Source organism: Pongo pygmaeus, chromosome 22 (genome assembly GCF_028885625.2).
Source record: "Pongo pygmaeus isolate AG05252 chromosome 22, NHGRI_mPonPyg2-v2.0_pri, whole genome shotgun sequence".
In the NCBI taxonomy this organism is placed as follows: domain Eukaryota; kingdom Metazoa; phylum Chordata; class Mammalia; order Primates; family Hominidae; genus Pongo; species Pongo pygmaeus.
Genome location: NC_072395.2, coordinates 56,818,590 through 56,840,259, shown reverse-complemented (window position 1 = coordinate 56,840,259; position 21,670 = coordinate 56,818,590). Strand labels below are relative to the sequence as shown.

The window sequence follows — 21,670 nt, the reverse complement described above, 5'->3', positions numbered from 1 at the left end:
AGCCCTGTGAGGTGACTCCCATGTCCGCTGTGCCCTGGTAGGCACCTCAGCCCAGCGTCATTTGTAGCTCAGCCCCTTTGAGCTCAGCTCATCCCTCGCAGGAAGAGAACAAAGTTACCTGAACTTTATCATCTGGGTTTTGGACAAATGAGAAGGGACCGTAATAAATATTCTGTTGGTCATAAGCAAAGGTTAAAATATATACCCTTTAAGAAAAATTAATCAACAAGGTATCAAGGCCCAACGCTGACCCCAACACTGGACAAACACACACACACACACACACACACACACACACACACACGGCGCCCTGCATCAGGCGGCCTCACTGCCCACTTACCAAGGCACAAGGTCAGCAGAGCCAGTGGGAACAGCTGTCCTCAGGGCTTCCGGCTGGACAAGCCTGAAAGTGAAAGGCACACATGTCAACGTGTTTGCACAGGACTGGAGAGATGCCGTGTGACCAAATATATGCATCCACTTCAAAACCCGAAAGGCTGCATGTCAGGGAGACTGACACACACGCATTAACATCCTTTCCCAATCAACCAAACACTCTGTAACTTAAACATCAGGGTCAAGGCCATTCAGGGCATTGCTGGCGCACTGCTTCCCACTGCCTGGCCAGGAGGCCTAACAGATGGCTCATAAATGAACAGTCCCGGACCGCCAGAGGTCACGCCCCAGGAAGGACACGGGAAAGCCACCCAGCCACCTGCAGGCTCTTGGAAAGGTGGGGCCACCGCGGGCCCCTCCGGATGCCACGGCTCCTGCGACAGCTACACCAGCCTTACACGTGCTCCCGCTGCTTCCCAAAGCCCTGCCAGCCACAGCCCTGGGCTCCTCCAAAATCCAGCCCAGCCCCCGCCAGCAGACCATCAGCCTGCCTGCCTGCAACCAGGAAAAAGCCCGTGTTTGCTCATTTGTGTTACATTGTGGTGACATCCACATAACATAAAATCCACCATTTTGAGGTATGTGGTTCAGGGGCTTTATGTCCATTCCCACTGCTGTGCAATTATCACCCCGTCCATTTCCAGAACTTTCTCATCTTCCCAAGCAGAAACACTGTCTCCATTAAACACCGACTCCCCATCCCCGCTAGCCCCTGGCACCCACCATCACACTTTCTCTCTATGAGTTAACCACTCTAGGGACCTCATATAAGTGGAATCATACACTATTTGTCCTTATGTGACTGGCTTATTTCACTCAGTATAATGTCCTCAAGGCTCACCCACTTGGTGGCAGATGTCAGAATGTCATTCACATTTCAGGCTGGATAATATTCCACTACAGACACTATGGACTGAATGCTTGTGTCCCCCAGCCACAAATTCATATGTTTTTTTGAGACAGGATCTCACTCTGTCACCCAGGCTGGAGTCGCCGTGGCACAAACACCGCTCACTGCAGCCTCAGTCTTCTGGGCTCAAGTGATTCTCCCACCTCAGCCTCCCAAGTAGCTGGGACTACAGGTGCATGCCACCATGCCCGGGTAATTTTTTAAATTTTTTGTAGAGACAGCATTTCACTATGTTGCCTAGGCTGGTCTTGAACTCCTGAGCTCAAGTGATCCACCTGCCTCGCCCTCCCAAAGTGCTGGAACTACAGGTATGAGTCACCACGCCTGGTCCAAATTCATACATTGAAATCCTCCCTGCTAATGTGATATTTGGAGACAGCGCCATTGGCAGGGGATTAGGCCAAGACGGAGGAGCCTCAAAAATGGGATTGGTGCCATTATGCCAAAAGACACAAGCCAGCTGCTTCCTATCTCTCTGCCATATGAGGGCACAACCAGGAAGAGGCCCTCACCAGGCACCAAACCTACAGGCACCTTGACCTCAGACTTCCAGCCTCCAGAACTGTGAGAAATAAATTTCTGTCACTTAAGCCAGCCAGTTGGTGCTAATTTTTTTTATAGCAGCCCAAACTGACAAAGACAGTGTATATATCACATATTTTCTTCTATTAATCTTATAGTTCTAACTTTCACATTTAGGTCTATGATACATTTTGGTTAATTTTTAAACATAGCATAAAGTAGGGTGAAGGGCCATTGTTTTTGCAGATAGGTGTCCAATATTGTCTTTCGATATTTGAAAGGCATTCCTCCACTGTCTTCAAACTGCATAGTTTCTGATCAGAAACCGGCTCTCATTTTTGTCTTTGTTCATCTGTATGTGATAACATTTGCCTCTGTCTACTTTTAGGATTCTCAGCAATTGGATGATGGTGTGTATTGGGGTGAATTCCTTCATGTTTCTTCGGTTTGAGATTTGTTGAGCTTCTTCGGAATGAGTTTTCATTGGATCTGGAAAATTCTAGCCATTATTGTCTTCAGGTGTTTTCTACCACGTGCGCCTCTGTTCTGGAAATCAGTTTCATATGTTACTCTCGATACAGCCCCACTGACGCTCTGTTCATTTTTTTGTCTTTCTTTCTTTGTGTTTCATTTTACAAAGTGCTGTGTCTTCAAGTATACTGATCTTTTCTTCTGCAATGTCTGATCTACCATTAATCCCATTCAGCATATTTTTCATTTCTAGAAGATTTATTTGGGTCTTTTTTCTTTTTGAGACAGTCTCATGCTGTCACCCAGGCTGGAGTGCAATGGTATGATCATGGCTCACTGCAGCCTCAACCTTCCTGGGCTCAAGCCATCTTCCTACCTCAGCCTCCTAAGTAGCTGAGACCACAGGTGTGCACCACCACGCCGTTAACTTTTGTACTTTTCTGTACAGATGGGGTTGTCCAGGGTGGTCTTGATCTCCTGAGCTCAAACAATCCTCACACCTCAGCCTCCCAAAGTGCTGGGATTACAGGTATGAGCCATGACGCCTGGCCCTGGGTCTTTTTTTTAATATCTTCCATTTTTTTCTTTATTTTTATCATATTTGCCCTGACGTTGAACACGTGGAACATATTTATCAATGCCATCTTAACATCCTTGTCTGCTAGCTCTATCATCTGGATAGATATAGTTCCCTTCCCTTCTCTTTTCTCTTCTCCTCTTTTTTTTTTAACAGAGTTTCACTCTGTTGCCTAGACTAGAGTGCAGTGGCATAATCATAGCTCACTGCAGCCTCGAACTCCAGGCTCAAGAGATCCTCCTGCCTCTGCCATTGAGTAGCTGGAACTACAAGTGCACACCACTATGCCCAGCTAATTATTTTTTTAAAACAAACAAAAGAACACATATCTTTTTAGAGACAGGGTCTCGCTATGTGGCCCCGGCTGGTCTTGAACTCCTGGGCTCAAGTGATCCTCCTGCCTCAGCCTCCCAAAGTGCTGGGATTGCAGGTGGGAGCTACGGTGTCTAGCCTGGATGTTTCCAACCGTTGATTTTCCTCTTCTTCTGGGTTTTCTGAATGTCAGTCACTTTTGCTTGGCTGCTGGGCACTGTGAACTTGGCACCGGACGCTGGATTTGCTGCTGTCCTGCATCTCTGGACTTTGTTCCGGGAGCAGTCAACCTAGAACCAGTTTGATCCTTTCAGATCTCGCTCCTAAGCTCTGTTTGGTGAGTCCTGAACAGACCTTTGTAGGACAACCTTGGATGGTGAGTCTCTCCCTCTGGCCACTAAGCACACAGATTCACTCCACCCTGTGAACTCGGGGACTGTGCCACCCCTGCTCTCCCACGCCCCTTTCCCTCGCCTGGGCAGCATTCACACGCCACCTGTGGTCAGCTCTCAGAGACTGGAAGGCCCCTCCTCAGCTCTCCAGAGCTGTTTCTTTATGGAACTCCCTCTTCTTCCATATTTTTCTTTGCACATTCCAGCCTTCCTGGAGCCCCTTAACTCCACACTGTCTCCACCAGGTCCTGGTTCCCCTCCCTGCCCTGCGGCTGGAGACTCTGCAGGTGACAAGCTGGTCTACCGAGGCCTCACTCCCCTCATGCCCCTCTCCGGTCACTGTCCACGCGGCCTGCCACCAGTGTCTGAGGCCTGTGGCTTCATGCACTTTTGTTTGGTTTTCTGGTTGATTAAGGTAGGCTGTGAAATTTGGTCTGTATCTTCCATCATGGCTAGAAGTGCAAGCTGGAATCCTGCATTTTTAAATCCAAGTTTTCGCTCATCCAGAATGGGCTTCTCCAGTGGACCTCGCAGGTGTTCCCTCTCCAAGACACACTGACCTACGTCTAAAGTGGAACCTCAGCTGCAGAGGGCCTGACTTGCAGAGCCAGCTTGACAGCCATCTCTGGAAGAGAACAAAAGCACTTGCCTTTTTCTTTCTACCTCCAGATCATTTACTCTCCATGAAGGCATCTCACTCAAAGTACATTTTCTATGTCAGAATGCAATAGCAGGACTATTCGCCTGCCCATGTTAAACTAGAAGGCAAGCCTGCAGTTAATCAGCAAAAAGAAGGTGGTGCTCCAAAGGCAGACCATGTGCTGACAGCACCTGAGACACTCCTCCTCTCAGTTCATCGCCTCTTCCCAATTTCTTCTTGACCTAGGCAGGTCAAGAGCATCAACGGCACTGGGTCACGAATCTCCACCACTCCCAGACACGGGTTCTCCCAAGCTCCTCTCAACATCCAACAGAACTGGGGCCGAGGCAGCCGCTGCACACACACACACGAGGTGATGTCTGGGAAGCCTCCCGGGGGACCAGTGATCCTCAGCGGTGGGGAGCAGATGGGAGGGGTGCTCTGCACAGGGCAGGAAGGCAAGAGCCAGAACCACAGCACTGCTGCTGCTCACCGCAGCCAGCCCAAGCAGCAGGGCTCCCTCCTCCCTGTCTGCCAGCCCTTCGCAACACACTCAGTAAGGGCAAGGGCGTCCCAGGGGTTCGGTCACGAATCGCTCAGACTTCTAAGAGACCTTTAGAGGCTCTGGATGCACGTCCCTGGCCGGATCTGTGATTTACAAACATCTTCCCCCTTCCTGTGGTAGTCCTTTCTTGATGGTATCCTTTGTAGCACAAAAGTTTTTAATTTTGATCTTAGAAGCAACCTGAGAAAAAAGGGAGATTACCTTCAAAGGAGAGATGGCCTGACAAGGATTTCTTCACACAAAAAGATGCTGAGGCCAAGCAGAGGCTGACATCAAAGTGCTGAAAGAACGGGACTGCCAACCAAGAGTTCTGCAACCAGTAAGCATATTCCCCCAAGGGGCAGGGAAAACTAGTGCTTCCGGACAAACACAAAAGGGATGGGTTCGCCACCAGCACACTCTGACCAGAGGAATTTCTCATGTACGTGCACTTCAAGGAGAAAAGAGATCCCAGATGGGAAGTCTGAGATGCAAAACAAAGGAAAGAAAGTGGTAAGTGTGTGCAAATCTAACACAAAATGTAATCAGGCCAGGCACAGTGGCTCACGCCTGTAATCCAAACACTTTGGGAGGCCAAGGCACGAGGATCACTTGAGATCAGGAATTTGAGACCAGCATGGACAACATGGTGAAACCCCGTATCTACCAAAAAAAAAAAATAATAAAAAAAATAAAGTAATAATCCAGCAATGTCTTGTGATATTCAAAAGTAAAAAAGAATTTAAATACACAGGCCGGGCGTGGTGGCTCACGCCTGTAACCCCAGCACTTTGGGAGGCCAAAGTGGGCTGATCACCTGAGGGCAGGAGTTCAAGATCAGCCTGGCCAACATGAGAAACCCCATCTCTATTAAAAATACAAAAATTAGCTGGGCATGATGGTGGGTGCCTGTAATCCCAGCTACTCAGGAGGCTGAGGCAGAAGAATTGCTTGAACCTAGGAGGCAGAGGCTGCAGTGAGCCAAGATTGCTCCACTGCACTCCAGCCTGGGTGACAGAGCAAGACTCCGTCTTGGGGAAAAAAAAGAATTTAAATACACAGCCTATTAGCTGTAAGGGGCATTAACGAAGGTAAGGATGCTCGCAGGTCCTTGGATATTCCCGAGTGTAAAAGGTACAGGTTAATTGTAGATTCGCTTAATAAGAATGTTGTGCTTGTGGGGAAACCAGTAAAAGAACAGAGTCTATAACATCCAAACTGGTGGAGGGCAGAAAATGAAAGGATCGATAGTTGACTCAAAAAAGAGCAAGAAAGGAGAAGGAAAGGAAAACATCAGCACAGACCAAGAAATCAACAAAATATAAGATGGTATATTTAAACGCAAATATCTGTAGCTACATTTAAAGTAAACCAAATAAATGATTCAGTTAAATTTTTTTAGTTGTCAGACTTAAAAAAAGGACTGTCAAACTTCAATTTAAAAAAGATCCTCCAATCATACACTGTCTATGAGAGATACATTTCAGACTTAAAGATACAGAAAAATTAAAAATAAAAAAATAAAAGAGACATGCAAAGCAAACAGTAAACAAAAGGCAGCTGGTGCCGCTATATTAATTCCAGACAAAGTCTGAAAGGCAGAAAGCATTAAAAAGGTAAGAAGATCATTTCACCGTAATAGTCACTTTATTCGTAAGGAACATATAAAATTTTAAGTCTGTATCACCTAATAACATAGCTCTCAAGTATATAAAGCAAAACTTGATACAACTGCAAGAAAAAACAGACAAATTCACAATGCAAAAACAGCTGTAGACAAGACATAAACAAATGGGTGTTACTGTGATCCAATAAAACTTTATAAAAGCAGGTAGCTAGCCAGACTTAGCCTATGGGCTGTAGTTTGCTGATCCTTGATATAGAAGATTTGAACAACATGATAAATAAACTTGATTCAATGAATCTACACACAGTGCTGCCCCTACCACTGCAGAACAGAATCTGTTCAAAGACACACAGAACATTTTAAAATCTGACCGTGTGCTGGGCCACAAGGCAAGTCCTAACAAGTTTCAAAAGACAGAGATCAAGCAGAGCAGATTCCTTCACCCCAAAGATGCTTAAATGAGGGGAAAAAAGTAACAAAAAGTTAACTGCAAAAATCCTGGTATGTTCAGAAGTTAAAAACAGTTATCATGGCCAGGCGTGGTGGCTCACGCCTGTAATCCCAACACTTTGGGAAGCCAAGGCAGGTGGATCACTTGAGCTCAGGAGTTCAAGACCAGCCTGGCCAGCATGGTGAAACCCCATCTCTAATAAAAATACCAAAATTAGGCCGGGCACAGTGGCTCATGCTTGTAATCTCAGCACTCTGGGAGGCTAAGGCGGGTGGATCACCTGAGGTCAGGAGTTCGGGACCAGCCTGGCCAATATGGTGAAACCCTGTCTCTACTAAAAATACAAAAAATTAGCCAGGTGTGGTAGCAGGCACCTGTAATCCAGCTACTTGGGAGGCTGAGGCAGAAGAACCACTTAAACCAGGGAGGTGGAGGTTGCAGTGAGCCGAGATTGTGCCATTGCACTCCAGCCTAGGCAACAGAGTGAGACTCTGTCTCAAAAAAACAAAAAACAAAAAATTAGCCAGGTGTGGTGGTGGGTGCCTGTAATCCCAGCTACTTGGGAGGCTGAGGCAGGAGAATCACTTGAACCCACAAGGCGGAGGTTGCAGCAAGCCAAGATCGCACCACTGCACTCCAGCCTGGGTGACAGACTCTCTCAAAAAAAAATTTTTTTTTAAAAAGTGATCAACTGTCAAAAAATTCAAAAGAGGAATTCAAAAATATGTTGAACAGTTAAAAAAAAAAATCATGTCACTACATATAGGCTGCATGATGCAGCCTAAATAGTTCCTAAGAGGAACGGCAACCTTAAGTGTGGACTGCATTAGAACATTTTAAAATGCTGATAACAGGCTGGGCACAGTAGCTGACACCTGTAATCCTAGCACTTTGGGAGGCCAAGGCGGGCGGATTGCCTGAGCTCAGGAGTTAAGAGACCAGCCTGGGCAACATGGTGAAACACTGTCTCTAATAAAAAAATACAAAAAAATTAGCTAAGCATGGTGGCATGCACCTGTAGTCCCAGCTACATCAGAGGCTGAGGCAGGAGAATCGCTTGAACCCAAGAGGCGGAGGTTGCAGTGAGCCGAGATCGCGCCACTGCACTCCAGACTGGGGGACAGAGCAAGACTCTGTCTCCAAAAAAAAAATAAATAAATAATAAAACAAAATGCTGAAAACAAATGACACAAGATATATCTCAAAAAATTAGGAAAACAAATTTAGAAGGAACAAAACAATCTAAAACTCAGAAATTATAAGATAGAAAACATACAAAAAGCCACAAAGTTGGTTCTCCGAAAGGATCAATAAAATCAAAAGAGTTTTATCAAGAGAGTTGATGATAAAAAGACAGGAGGCGCGAATCAGGGCAGGAAAGAAAGGGGGACAGAGTCCAGTGCTTCAGGTCTTTTAAAATCAGAGGCTACTGATGCCTCTTCATAGGAATGAACTTGAAAATGTAAACTTAAATGGACAAATTCCTAAGAACAATAACGGACAAAAATATCCTCAAGAATAAATCAGGGGTGGAGAGGAAGAGAGGTTGATTAGTGGGTACAGATAAACACTTGATAAAAGAAGTAAGACCTAGAAATAAGACCCGGTGTTTATAGATCAGTACGGTGACTACAGTTTACAATAATCTATTGTATATTTCAAAATAGATAGCAGAGAAGAATTTGAATGTTTTTAGCTTAAAGACAAGACAAATACTTATGGTGACAGATATACCAATTTATACCAAATTGACCTTTACAAATTATGTTAATATATTAAATTATCACACATATCCCCTAGAAATGGGTGAGTCATATAGTGGGTGAACTATATCTCCACAAAGCTGTTACCAAAAAAAAAAAAATAGAAAACCCAAAGAATACCATAATCGTTACAAAACTGAAACAAAAGTCAAACATCCACCACCAAAAACTGATCACGCTAAGTTCAGAACGGTTTCACCAGTGGGATCCTACACTCTTAGTGTAGGGATTCCAATCTTCCATAAACTCTTTTAGAGAAGTAAAAAAAAAAAGAAAGAAAGAAATACCTGGCCCCTGCCCAGTGCATTTTGAAGCTAATATAATCTTTTTGCCAAAACCTGACAAAAACAGGATGCAAAGGATAATTACAGAGCAGTCTCACTCACGAGCATGAACGCCAGAAGCCGGAAGGAAGCTTGTTCACTGTGCCTGGCTTCGCTGCACTTCCAGATACTGAGTTTTTGCAACGTGAAGGTTTGTGGCAGCCCTGAATCCAGCAAGTCTATCGGCTGCGTTTTTCCAACATCAAGTGCTCACTTCTGGCGTCTGTGTCACATTTTGGTAATTTTTGCAATCGTTCAAACTTTTTCATGATTATTATACCTGTCACAGTGATCTGTGGTCAGTGATCTTTGATGTTCCTACCATAATTGTTTTCAGTGCTGTGAACCGGGCCCCTATCAGAGGAGGAACTGAGTGGATAAAGGTCGTGCATGCTCTGAACTGCTCGGCCGAGCGGCTCTTCCCATCTCTCTCCCTCTGCTCCAGCCTCCCTATTCCCTGTTACACAGCAGTGTTGAAATGTGGCCCCTTAAGAACCCTCTGATGGCCTGTAAGTGTTCAAGTAAAAGGATGAGTCGCGCAGCTCTCGCTTTACATCAAAAGCTAGAAGTGACTAAGCCCGCTGAGGAAGGTGTGTTGAAAGCCGAGAGAGGCCGAAAGCTGGGCCTCTTGTGCCATACAGCTGCCAAGTGATAAATGCAAAGAAAAAATTCCTGGAGGAAATTATAAAAGTGCTACTTAGGTAAACACACAAATGGTAAGAAAATGAAACAGCCTTATTGCTGATATGGAGAAAGTTTGAGTGGTCTGGATAGAAGATCAAACCAGCCCCAATATTCCCTTAAACCAAAGCCTAGTGCCTAAGCAAGGCCCTTATTCTCTTCAATTCTATGAAGGTTGAGAGAGGCGAGGAAGCTGCAGAGAAAAAGTTGGAAGCTAGCAGAGGCTGGCTCAGGAGATTTAAGAAAAGAAGCCACATCTTCATCACATAAAAGTGCAGGTGAAGCAGCAGGTGCCCACGGAGAAGCTGCAGCAAGTCATCTGAAGATGGAGCTGAGATCACTGATGAAGGTGGCTACACTCAACAATAGATTTTCTTTTTCTTTTTGAGACAGGGTCTCACTCATTGCCTAGGCTGGAGTGCAGTGGCATGATCTCGGCTCACTGCAACCTCTGCCTCCTGGGCTCAAGCAATCCTCCCAAGTCAGCTTCCCAAGAGGCTGAGATGACAGGCACGAGTCACCATGCCTGGCTAATTTTGGTGGGGGTTGTAGAAACAGGATTTTGTCATGTTGCCCAGCTTGGTCTTGACTTGAACTTCTGAACTCAAGGAATACGCTTACCTCAAGCCCCTCAAAGTGCTGAGATTACAGGTGTGAGCCACCATGACCACCTAACAGATTATTGATGTAGACAAAACAGCCTGATATTGGAAAAAGATGCCATCTAGGACTTTCAAAACTAGAGAGAAGTCAATGTCTGGCTTCAAAGCTTCAAGGGACAGGCTGACTTTCTTGTTAGGGGCTAATGCAGCTGGTGACTTTAAGTTGAAGCCAATGCTCATACACTATTCCGAAAATCCTAGAGCCCTTAAGAATGATGCTAAATCTACTTTTGCCTGTGCTCTAGAGATGGAATAACAAAGCCTGGATGACAGCACACCTGCTTACAGCATGGTTTACAGAATATTTTAAGCTCACTGTTGAGACCTACTGCTCAGAAAAAAAAGATTCCTTTCAAAAAATTACTGTTCATTGCCAATGCATGTAGTCACCCAAAAGCTCTGGGGGAGATGCACAAGGAGATGAATGTTGCTTTCATGCCTGGTAACACGACATCCACTTTGCAGCCCATGGATCGAGGAGTAATATCTTTTTTTTTTTGAGACAGAGTTTCGCTCTTGTTGCCCAGGCTGGAGTGCAGTGGCATGATCTCAGCTCACTGCAACCTCCGTCTCCCAGATTCAAGCGATTCTCCTGTCTCAGCCTCCTGAGTAGCTGGGCTTACAGGCGTGCACCACCACGCCTGGGTAATTTTTGTATTCTTAGTAGAGACGGGATTTCATCATGTTGGCCGTGCTGGTCTCAAACTCCTGACCTCAGGTGATCCACCCACCTCGGCCTCACAAAGTGCTGGGATTACAGGTGTGAGCCAGCACGCCTGGCCGTGGAGTAATTTATACTGCCAAGTCTTATTATTTAAGAAATACATTGTATAGGAATATATAGCTGCCATGGATAGTAATTCCTCTGATGGATCTGGGCAAAGCAAATTGAAAACCTTCTGGAAAGGATTCACCATTCTAGATGCCATTAAGAAGACGCACGATTCATGGGAGGGGGTCAAAATATCAATATTGATAGTTTAGAAGAAGCTGATTCCAAGCTACATGGATGACTTTGAGAAGTTCAAGACTTCAGCGGAAGAAGTCACTGCAGAAGTGGTGGAAATAGCAAGAGAACTAGAATTATTAGTGGAGTCTGAAGATGTGACTGAATTATTGCCACCTCATGATCAAACTTGAACAGGTGAGGAGTTGCTCCCTTTTTTTTTTAGATGGAATCTCACTCTGTCACCCAGACTGGAGTGCAGCGGCACTATCTCGGCTCACTGCAAACTCCACCTCCCGGGTTGACGCCATTCTCCTTCCTCAGCTTCCCGAGTAGCTGGAATTACAGGCGCCCGCCACCACGCCCAGCTAATTTTTTGTATTTTTAGTAGAGATGGGGTTTCACTGTGTTAGCCAGGATGGTCTCCATCTCCTGACCTTGTGATCTGCCCACCTCAGCCTCCCAAAGTGCTGGGATTACAGGCGTGAGCCACCGCACCTGGCCCGGAGTTGCTTCTTATGGATGAGCAAAGCAAATGGTTTCTTAAGGTAGAATCTACTCCTAGTGAAGATGCTGTGAACATTGCGGAAATAACAACAAAGATTCAGAATGTTACTTAAACTTGGTTGATAAAACAGCTGCAGGGTTTGAGAGGAGTGACTCCAATTTGGAAAGAAGTTCTACCGTGGGTAAAATGCTATCAAACAGCATCACATGCTACAGAGAAAACTTGTGAAAAAGAGAGTCCATCCATGTGGCAAGCTTCGTTGCTGTCCGTATTGGTCTGTTCTCACACTGCTATTAACAAATACCTGGCTGGCCAGACATTATGGCTTACACCTGTAATCCCAGTACTTTGTGAGGCCGAGGTGGGTGGATCACCTGAGGTTAGGAGTTCGAGATTGGCCCGTCCAACATGGCAAAACCCCATCTCTACTAAAAATACAAAAACTATCCAGGCGTGGTGGTGGGTGCCTGTAGTCCCAGCTACTCAGGAGGTTGAGGCAGGAGAATCACTTGAACCTGGGAGGCAGAGGTTGCAGTGAGCTGAGATTGTGCCACTGCACTCCAGCCTGGGCAACAGAGTGAGACTCTGTCTCAAAAAATAAATAAATAAATAAATGAAAGAAATACCTGGCTGGGCACGATAAGGAAAAAAAAAAAATACCTGGCTGGGCACAGTGGCTCACACCTGTAATCCTAGCACTTTGGGACGCTGAGGCGGGTGGACGGCTTGAGCCTAGGTGTTCAAGTTCAGCCCGGGCAGGGTGGTGAAAGCCCATCTCTACAAAAAGTGCAAAAATTAGCCAGGCATGGTGGCTCACACCTGTGGTCCCAGCTACTTGGGAGGCTGAGGTGGAAGGATCGCTTGAGCCCACGAGGTCAAGGCTACAGTGAACAGAGATCACACCACTGCACTCCAGCCTGGGCAATAGAGCAAGACCCCGTCTTAAAAAAAAAATAATTGAGACTGGGTAATTTACAAAGAAAAGAGGTTGAATTGGCTCACAATTCTCCACGCTGTTTCAGAAGCGTGGTGGCATCTGCTCAGTTTCTAGGAACACCTCAGGAAGTCTACCATCATGACGGAAGGCAAAGTGGGAAGCAGACGCATCTCACACAGCCAGAGCAGCAGGAAGACAGAGGGGGAGGGGCCATACACTTTTAAACAACCAGATCTCATGACAACTCTATCAAAGTAACAGCACTACAGGGATGGTGTTAAACTATGAAAACCCACCTCCAGGATCCAATCACCTCCCACCAGGCCCCACTGCCAACACTGGGGATTACAATTCAACTGAGATTCAGACAGGGACACAGATCCAAAATGTCATATTTTAGGGACACAGATCCAAAATGTCATATTTTAGGGACATAGATCCAAAATGTCATATTTTAGGGACATAGATCCAAAATGTCATATTTTACGAACATAGATCTAAAATGTCATATTTTAGGGACATAGATCCAAAATGTCAAATTTTAGGGACACAGATCCAAAATGTCAGATTTTAAGAAATTGCAGTGGCCACCCCATTTCAGCAACCACCCCCCTGAGTGCTCAGCAGCCATCCACATCAAAGCAGACCCGTCTACCAGCAAAAAGACGAAGATGCACTGAAGGCTCAGATGATCATTAGCATTTTTTAGCAATCAAGTATTTTTTAATTAAGGCATGCACACTGTTTTTTTAGACACAATGCTATTGCACACTTAACAGACTACAGTATAGCAGAAACGTAACTTCTGATGAGATCAGGCATGTTCAGGGTGGCATGGCCGTAGACAGCATAAACATAACTTCTATATGCACTGGGAAACCAAAAAATGTGTGTGCCTCACTTTATTGTGATATTTATTTTATTGCCGAAGTCCGGAACGGAACCCACAGTATCACTGAGGTGCGCCTGTATTAGTTAACTAATCTAGTAATTTATGAAAAAGATCATGGCTAAGTTGGGTTTATTCCAGGAATGCAGGGACATTTTAACATGATATTAACAAATCAAAAGGGGAAAGCCACAAGATCATTGTAACTGGCAACATCCAATCATGACTGTGATTAAAAACACAAATCAGAACCTCCTGGCAAATGTGAAACGGAGGGGAATTTTCTCAACTTGATAAAGAACATTAAAAAAAAAAACCCACCACAACCACTTCACTTAGCAGCGTAACAAGGAAGGCTTCCCTTTGGTCAGGACCCTCTGTCGCCAACGTGCCTTCATCACCTCAGTCCCATGCTTGTTGGAGATGCCAGCACAGGACAACAAGAAAAGTCGATAGAAATCTAAGGACTGAAAGGAAGAAAAACCTGTCATTATTCACAGATGACAGGACTGTGCACTTCAAAATCTAAAAGTTAAAGAAATAAATGTTTAAAAATCTGAAATAACGTACAGATAAGATTTTTAAAATCAATAAGAAATTTTGTTATTTTTTGAGACAAGTTCTCACTCTATTGCTCAGGCTGGAGTGCAATGACACAATCTAAGCTCACTGCAACCTCTGCCTTCCGGGCTCAAGCCATCCTCCCACCTCAGCCTCCCGAGTAGCTGGTATTACAGGCGCACGCCACCATGCCTGGCTAATTTTTATATTTTTAGTAGAGATGGGGTTTCACCATGTTGGCGAAGCTGGTTTCGAACTCCTGACCTCGTGATCTGCTCGCCTTGGCTTCCCAAAGTGCTGGGATTACAGGCGTGAAGCACCACGCCCGGCCCATGTTTTGTTTAATGTGTTCCTGGTACTTCATATTTTGGATGCTACTGTAAGTGGTATTTAAATAATTCATTTTCTACCTGTTTGTTGCTGATATATAAGAATATTGATTGATCTTACCATTTATCTAGCTACCCTGCTAAGGTTTCTTTCTTTTTTTCTTCAACTTTTATTTTAAGTTCTGGGGTACATGTGCAGGATGTGCAGGTTTGTTCCACAGGTAAACATGTGCCACGGTGGTTTGCTGCACAGATCATCCTATCATGTAGGTATTAAGCCCAGCATACATTAGCTTTCATATATATATATCCCACACAAAAACAATTCCAGGTGGAGTAAAGCCTTACAAATGTTAAAAAGTAAAACCAAGCTGGGTGCAGTGATGCAAGCCTGTCATTCCAACATTTTGGAAGGCTGAGACAGGAGGATTGCTTGAGCCCAGGAATTCGAGACCAGCCTGGGCAATATATTGAGACCCCATCTCTACAAAAAAATTAAAAATTAGCTGGGTGTGGTGGCGTGCACCTGTAGTGCCAGCTACTTGGAGGCTGAGGTGGAAGGATCGTTTGAGCCTGGGAGGTTGAGGCTGCAGGGAGCTGCGACTGTGCCACTGCACTCCAATACGGGTGAAAGAGTGAGACTCTGTCTCAAAAATAAACAAACAAAAAGCTAAAACATGATGTTTTCTCCAACTTTTTAAATGAAAAGTTTGTACAGATAAGTTGAATTAATAGTACAACAAGAACGTGTATATTGGCCGGGCGTGGTGGCTCACGCCTGTCATCCCAGCACTTTGGGAGGCTGAGGCAGGAGTTCACTTGAGCTCAGGAGTTTGAGACCAGCCTGGCCAACATGGTGAAACCCAGTCTCTATTAAAAATAGAAAAGTCAGTGGGTGTGATGGCAGGCGCCTATAGTGCCAGCTACTTGGGAGGCTGAGGCAGGAGAATCACTTGAGTCTAAGAGGTGGAGGTTGCGGTGAGCTAAGATAATGCCACTACACTCCAGCCTGGGTGACAGAGCAAAACTCTGTCTCTAAATAAATAAATAAATAAATAAATAAATAAATAAATAAATAAATAAACTCTGTATACAACTACCTATATTAGAATTAACATTTGAGGAGAGTGCAGTTCGTGTGTGCACGCGCACGCACGCTTTTATTCCTCAACCACCTGAGCATTACTTCCAGACATCATAGCACTTTATACCCAAATATTTCAGTGTATCTCTGCTAAGAGTAAGGCCTTCTTCTTCATCATCACAATAAAATTAGCACACTAAGAAAATTAACCCTTAGTCCCTAATATCATCTATTAGTCAACCTATATTTGCATTTCCCCAGCTGTCCCAGAAACACTGAGATAGTTGCTGTTTCAACCTGGACTCTAATCCAGGTTCCTAGGCTGCATTTGGTTGTTTCTTTGGGGTCTTTTCATCCAGAACAGAGGTTGGCGACTGCTTCTGGGCAGGAAGATGGTGACTATTTCAGGCTTGGGGCCATTGCAGCTCAACAGTGGCCACAGGCACCAAGAAGGCAATGGAGTGACAGCCAGTACTACTTCACCTGCAAAAACAGAGGAGGAGCTGGGCCCTGACCTGGTTAGCAGGGTTGCTTTGGAGTACCCACGTTTAGCTAGTTCCTGCACTCTGAAATCTCCAGAAAACCACTGTTGGTGGGAATGTGAGTTAGTACAACCACTATTGAGAGCAGTTTGGAGGTTCCTCAGAAAACTAAAAATACAGCCACCATGTGACCCAGCTATCTAACTCTTATATACCCAAAAGAAAGGAAATCGGTATATCAGAGATACCTGGACTTCCATGTTTGTTTAGCACTGTTCATAAGAACCAGGATTTGGAGGCAACCCACGTGTCCATCAAGAGACGGATGGATAAAGAAAATGTGGTTCTTATACACAATGGAGTATTATTCAGTCATAAAAAAGAATGAGATTCTGTCATTTGCAACAACATGGATGGAACTGGAGCTCATTATATTAAGTGAAATAAGCCAGGCACAAAAAGACAAGCATAACATGTTCCCACTTATTTGTGGGATGTAAAAATCAAAACAATTGAACTCATGAAGACAGAGAAGGCTGGGAAGGATATGGGGGTAGAGGGAGGTTAATGGGTACAAAAATTAGTTAGAAAGAATGAATAAGGCCTAGTATTTGGCCAGGTGTGATGGCTCATGCTTGTAATCCCAGTACTTTTGGAGGCTGAGGCGGGTGGATCACTTGAGGTCAGGAGTTCGAGACCAGCCTGGCCAACAGGGTGAAACCATCTCTACTAAAAATACAAAAAATAGCCAGGCATGATAGCATATGGCTGTAATCCCAGCTATTCGGGAGACTGAGGCATGAGAATCACTTGAACCCGGGAGGCAGAGGTTGCAGTGAGCCGAGATCGCGCCACTGCACTCTAGCCTGGGCAACAGAGCAAGACTCCATCTTTAAAAAAAATTTTTTTAATAAAAAAAGATCTAGTATAAAGACCTAATATTTGATAGCACAGCAGGGGGACTGCCAGGAGGAGCAGAGGTGATATTGGCGCCTCCCTCCCCTAACCATCAGCTCCAAGCCCTGCGAGTTTCCATGCCAGGCACCCCCATGCTCAGCCACCAGTCTCTGGCCACAGGTGCTGCGTCCACCCTGCTGTGCCCTTTGCAGGCTTCGGCTTCCTATGGCATCACGATTGGCATGTCACTGCCCCGGCTTTGCAAAAACCCCTGCCTGTATTTGGAGCCCCCGACCGGGCAACCTAACTCCCTTGCCAGCACTGGCCCGCTCCTCAGTGCTCCTGAAAACACTGCTTACCCGTCCCTGAGCCATGGTGCCCTCGCCCATGGGAGCCCTGCGCACCTGCGCACCTTCACCTGTGGCTCCCCTCACCTGTGCCACAAACCCCGGCTGTACACTCCAGGCTTCCGCAGGGCTGGGCCTGGGGCCACAGAGTCATCGAACAACAGGCCCTTTTCTTCCTCCAAGTCAGCTTATATAAGAAACTGGCGCTGGGCACGGTGGCTTATGCCTGTAATCTCTGCGCTTTGGGAGGCCAAGGCGGGTGGATCACTTGAGGTCAGGAGTTTGAGACCAGCCTGACTAACATGGTGAAACCCCATCTCTACTAAAAATACAAAAATTAGCTGGGCATGGTGGTGTACGCCTGTAATCCCAGCTACTTGTGAGGCTGAGACAGGAGAATTGCTTGAACCCAGGAGGTGGAGGTTGCAGTGAGCTGAGATCATGCCATTGCACTGTCATATGGGCAACAGAGTGAGACTCTGTCTCAAAAAAAAAAAAACCTGGCAATCATAGGTAGAGAAAAAAATTGTAATTGAAAGTTATTTGTTCAAGAACTGGAGACCAACTAGGAACACAGGAAACAAAGAAGTGAGTCTCTGCATCTGCATCAATGACGCAAAAGCAGCTGTGCAGGGAACCTGTCTGGCCCAGGCCCAGGCCTCCTGCACCCAGCCTCTGCGAGCTCCATGCTACCAGAGGGGCCGCAGTTGGCTGATGGAGGTGGGGACGCCATTTGAGGTCTAGCCGCAGGGTCAGGGGAGCACAGCCGGCCAGTGTACACAATTCAGGGGCCAGGTTCCCTGCCTTGCTCAGTACCCCACGTCAATGCATTGAAGCACATCTTTAGTAAAACCAGCGCTTCCCTTAAAGAGAATGCCACAGGGCATGAGTATGATGCTTTTGACAAAAAACAAAGACATCACTGTTAACTCGGATCTATCCCAGGTGAGGTGGGAGAAGGGAGAGAGCAGAGACAATGAGACAATTACACAAGCAGCAGCCCAACCTGTGCTTTGCAATATGCTGACCTGGCTTGCCCCACACCCAAGGGCAGACCCACAGATAGCCCTGCCTCTGCATCCACCACCAGAGCACCCAGTACCCAGCACCAGGCCAGCCAGCATCCAGCACCAGGCCACCCAGCACCAGGCCACCCAGCATCCAGCACCAGGCCACCCAGCACCCAGCACCAGGCCACCCAGCATCCAGCACCAGGCCACCCCAGCATCCAGTGCCTGGGCACCCAAAGTCCAGCACCAGGGCACCCAGCACCTAGTACCAGGCCACCCCAGCATTCAGCACCACAGCACCCCTGCATCCAGCACCAGGACACCCCAGCCTCACCCGCCCCAGGCCTCTGAAGGAGCAGGAGGCTGGGCCCCACGTCCCGCAACAACACAGCCAGCTGGGCGAGACCAGAGGCAGCACAGGAAGGGACTGTGCAGCTCTTTCGGATTAGGAAAGGGCCGTGCTCCGCACAGCAGAAAACAGGGACAAGGCTGAAGAGGCAGCACGGAAAGCCCAGAGTCACTCCCCACCCACCATCGGAAAACAGTGAGCTCATTAGAAATCACTTATCTATGAGGCCAAATGCCCTCAGCAGGAGGGAAGGAGGAGGGGGAAGGAGGAGGGGGAAGGAGGAGGGGGAAGGAGGAGGGGGAAGGAGGAGGGGGAAGGAGGGGGAAGGAGGAGGGGGAAGGAGGAGGGGGAAGGAAGAGGGGGAAGGAGGAGGGGGAAGGAGGAAGGAGAAGGAGGGGGAAGGAGGGGAAGAGGAGAGGAGGAAGAGATCAAAGGGCGTGGCGGAGCTACACCTTCGACAGGCCTCCAGCCCTGGGGACTATCTGGGAACGTCCAGGAAGCCCTGCGAGCTGAGACAGGGTGACTCATCTCTGGTGACAGAGGTAACCACCTGGCCAGATGTACCTCTTTAAAGAGACAGATTCTTACACCCATCACAAACAGACCAGAACACTGGCCAGGCGTGGTGGCTCACACTTTTAATCCCAGCACTTTGGGAGGCTGAAGCAAGTGGATTACTTGAGCTCAGGAGTTCGAGACCCGCCCAACCAACATGGAGAAAACCCGTCTCTCTACTAAAAATACAAAACTAGCCGGGCACAGTGGCTCTCACCTGTAATGCCAGCACTTTGGGAGGCCAAGGCAGGTGGATTGACTGAGGTCAGAAGTTCGAGACCAGCCTGGCCAACACGGCGAAACCCCGTCTCTACTAAAAATACAAAAATTAGCCGGGTGTGGCAGTAGGCACCTGTAACCCCAGCTACTTGGGTGCCTGAGGCAGGAGAATCGCTTGAACCCAAGAAGCAGAGGCTCCAGTGAGCCGAGATTATACCACTGTACTCCAGCCTGGGCGACAGAACAAAACTCCATCTCCAAAACAAAAAACAAAACAAAACAAAAAAACAGAATACTGACCAGAAGAAAATACCCGGGCTTGCTATTCTTTATTGAGGACACTCTGGGGAAAAACTCAAGGACTGGCCAGGCTGAGTGACAAGGAACAGAAACGGCTCCCGGGGCCCAGGGCTCAGGCCATGTCATCTGCAGGGGTTTTTCCCATCTTATTTATGCAAGGAGCTCCTACTTGTAAACAGGAGAGAAAATGTTGTCCAAGAGGCTCAGAACTGGCGTCGGAGGCTCAGCGAGGACAGGCTCCTCTCCCTGGGGTCCCAGAGTGGGCAGGAGGCCACACCACCATGGACTCTGGGCTCCTCTGGCTGATCATGGAGGTCCAGGCCATGAGGCCCTTGAAGCTCAAGGAGAAGGGTGTCTGAGGCAGGTCAGCCTCACGGTGGCCACGGAGCACGCATACTGGAGTGACCCAGGCAGGAGGCTCCGCAGGCCAGCATCCCAGCCTGGAAGGGAAGGAGCAACTCCGTGTGTGTCACAGCTTCACAGTCTCCAGCAATTCAGCATTTGCCCTCTTAAGTTTCTAGGTGCTGATAATTCACAAATAAAGGAGGAGAAAGCTTGCTCTCTCCTGCCTTCCAGGCCTGCGTGGAGGTGTGGGCCTGGTGTTGGGGCTAACCAGGAATCCTGCAGCTCATGGGTGGCCCCACAGGACAAGTGAGGGGCTATGACACTGGACACTGCTTGGTGGCCAGCAGTTGCCCCAGGCCCCTGAGGATGGAGACAACAGGCAGAACTGGGCAGCTACCTCCTTAAGCCCCACCCAGGGGCACCACCCCCCAAGACCAGGGCACCCATGGCTGGAGGAGACCCAAGGGCCCTCTGATCCAGTTGAGTCTCACCGGATGTGACTGTTCGCTGCCCTAGATGTTTCTGGAGGGGTGTTTGCTATTGCAGTGATGGAAGGCACTGCTGGTTCTTAGAGGGGGGCTGAAACGCACCCTTCATGGGTCTTACCAGACACCTGCCCTCCGGGCTCAGATCTGACTCCAACTCTGAAGCAAATGCCATGTGTCTTGGTTTCATAGACACTGGATTTTCCAGGAATGAAACCTCCCATAACACACACCTCAGGGAGGAAGAGGAAGCCTGCCTTGGCCAACCCGGGCAAGGGACTGAGTCTACCCCCACCACCCTGTCACTGCAGCTTGAGCCAGCAGGGACCACTTCATCTCCCAGTGCAAATGCCTGCAAGAGTTTCCAGATGGAAATACGTGTCAATCTGAAATCCTGGGTGCAATCTACGAGACCTATTTCCATACTGCACAAGAGACATCACAATGCTTTATTAATAACACAGAGCACTAATAACACATTCGTCAGACCCTGCTCTAAGCATTTTCCTGCATTACCTCCATTATGCAAAGGAGACGTGGGGCCCAGCAGGGCGGGGAATGACAGGCTGAGACTGACCACTCCCTCAGCCCTGGGCACAGGGCCCCCAGATGAGGGACTCACCCAAGGAACAAGGCTCTGCCCCTGCAGTGGCTTAGACCCTGGACCACGCCAACATGGCAAACACGCGTGGGCTGCAAATGCCAGCCTGTGTGCAACTTTACATTGCTAGAGGGCACAGTCAAAAGTAAAAAGAAATTGGCAAAAAAATATTTTTAATAGGCCGGGCATGGTGGCTCACGCCTGTAATCCCAGCACTTTGGGAGGCCGAGGCAGGTGGATCACCTGAGGTCAGGAGTTCGAGACCAGCCTGACCAATATGATGAAACCCCCGTCTCTATTAAAAATATAAAAATTAGCCGGGCGTGGTGGCGTGCACCTGTAATCCCAGCTACTCAGGAGGCTGAGACAGAGGTTGCAGTGGGCCAAGATTGTGCCATTGCACTCCAGCCTGGGCGACAGAGCAAAACTCCATCTGAAAAATAATAATAATAATACATTTTATCTAACCCAGTATATCCAAAATATTATCATTTCTACATGTAACCAATATAGAAGAATATGAATGAGATCACTTACATTCTCTTTCATATTAAG

The 21,670-nt window shown here is 47.2% G+C and overlaps 1 protein-coding gene across 3 annotated transcripts in view; it reads right to left on the bottom strand.

Moving 5' to 3' along the window:
- AGPAT3 (1-acylglycerol-3-phosphate O-acyltransferase 3) overlaps positions 1-21,670 on the bottom strand; it is a 121,543-nt gene that overhangs the window by 83,486 nt on the left and 16,387 nt on the right. For 2 of the 3 annotated variants that reach the window (XM_054468564.2, XM_054468567.2), the window contains exon 2: positions 341-403. The gene's annotated coding sequence lies outside the window, so the exon portion shown is untranslated. Of the gene's footprint in view, positions 1-340; positions 404-13,872; positions 14,019-21,670 lie in introns of all 3 variants that reach the window. The other variant, XM_054468565.2, reaches the window with a different exon arrangement.